General features: G+C 47.6%; 1 long non-coding RNA gene across 1 annotated transcript; it reads right to left on the reverse strand.

The window, feature by feature from the left end:
- Nucleotides 1–559: 559 nt before the first annotated feature.
- On the reverse strand, nucleotides 560–1,162 carry LOC128798679 (uncharacterized). The gene is made up of 2 exons (XR_008434509.1): nucleotides 987–1,162; nucleotides 560–724 (listed from the first exon to the last, which is right to left on the reverse strand). It is a non-coding gene; the product is annotated as an uncharacterized LOC128798679 (long non-coding RNA).
- Nucleotides 1,163–1,775: the final 613 nt, after the last annotated feature.

Consider the following 1,775-nt stretch of genomic DNA (forward strand, 5'->3'; position numbering starts at 1 on the left):
CAAGTCAGTCACCTGTCCAGGTCTGAAAGGTTGTCCGAGTGGAAAGGAAGAGTGATAGGAAATGTGGCACAAATTTAACAGCAAGTTGAATTTTCCCAGCCATTCTGCTGGGAAAAACAATTTCTATAAATTACAATAAAAATGCCAGAAAGAATAATCTGAAAACATCTTTAAGATCTTTTTGCTGTGCATTCCATAAACACATTGTTTGCTGAACCTGGGGAGTTACTGCCTTGCACAGTAGCCCCTGCCTGACCTGGCAGGCACAGGACAGAGGCAGTGCAGGAGCACACAGAGCCTGCACCAAGGTTGGGGAGGGAGCTGAGACACTGATTTCATCAGGACAGGTCCTAGAGAGCCTGTATGCCTGTAACTCTCACTTGTGATGCTTCCCCATGTGAAGTTGATGACTAAAGAGGCTGACCTGGAACAGAGACTGGGCGGAGTTAAAGGAATAAAGCAGGGATTTATTAAACTGCCTTCAAAGGATACACCTTGGGCAGTGCAAGAGCCTGGCTGTGGCTCTGCCCATGATGGACACAAGATGGACGACCAGTCATGAGTTTTCATACTTTTATAAGTTTTGGTCCATTTACAAATTTGGGTTAATTGTCCAATTCCAGCTCCAGGTGATGCAGTCCCTTCCTCCCAGTTTGCTCTCCTCAGTTCACTGTTGTTTGTATTCCTTGAGCCTAAAGCTGCAATGGTGTCCTTGGTGATCTGGCTGGAAAAGGATTGTTTTGTCTGACTGAACTGTGAGGAGAACTTGCTAACACTTTATATGCAGCTCAGTCACACACTAAGAGAGGACAGAATCTAAAAAAATATGAAAGTTAAAACTTAAGGCATCAAAGTGGGTCTAATAATGGAATCACAGACTGGTTTGGATTGGAAGGAGCCTTAAAGTTCATTTCATTCCAACCCTTGCCTTGCTCCAAGGTCCATCCAACCTGGCCTTGGACACTTCCAGGGAAACCACAACTCACACTTGATCAGCCTGGAAGAACTCCTGCCTCTGCTTCTGGATCTCCCAGCTTTGAAAAAGAGAGCAACACTCAGGCTGAGAAACTGCACATTCAGTTTGGGGTGTCAGACCCAAAGAAGACCCAGCATCACTTCTCTCTCTGTCTGAGCAGTGTTTGACTCCAGCTGCAGTTGCAGAGCAAGGAGATCTGCAATGCAGGTTGCTTGTGGTGCCTCTGAGTGTCCAGGAAGGGCATGGAGGTGACATCACAGTCTCTTCGTGCTGCACACAATGGTGGCACCTAGCAGAGCTCAGCATGGCTGAGGAGTTTCCCATTACAGAGAAGGACTGAGACTGGTGTACACAGGGGACACAAAAACAACCCAAAAGCCAGAGTCCAAGTTGGTTTGATGAAAATCAGCTGGGCCTGCACTGGAGTGGGCCATGTGTGCCATGAGGTGGGCTATTCCCCAAAGCCAAGGTCATGTGGACACCCCGGAACGATTCCAAAGCTATTAGGGAAGAACTGTGTCAAGTAACCAGGGACAAATACACTACTAGAAGAAGTGATTAATCAGTGTCAAGATAGTCACTATCTGTGGCAGCTACTCCATATGGATTATGTCAGGTCATTAGGAGCCCTACATTTTACTGTTTAATCTAAATGGCTGGAAGGATTTCACACAGATGGTGGAGGCATCCAGCCTCGCCTGCCAAGCATTCATGGGCAGGCAGTGAGTGACAGTGGAGCTCCCTGGACCCCTGGAGAGAGGCAGGCTGGCACCAAACAGCCCAGCAGCACCTTGTCCTT

The sequence above is a fragment of the Vidua chalybeata genome, chromosome 21 (assembly GCF_026979565.1).
Source record: "Vidua chalybeata isolate OUT-0048 chromosome 21, bVidCha1 merged haplotype, whole genome shotgun sequence".
In the NCBI taxonomy this organism is placed as follows: Eukaryota; Metazoa; Chordata; class Aves; order Passeriformes; family Viduidae; genus Vidua; species Vidua chalybeata.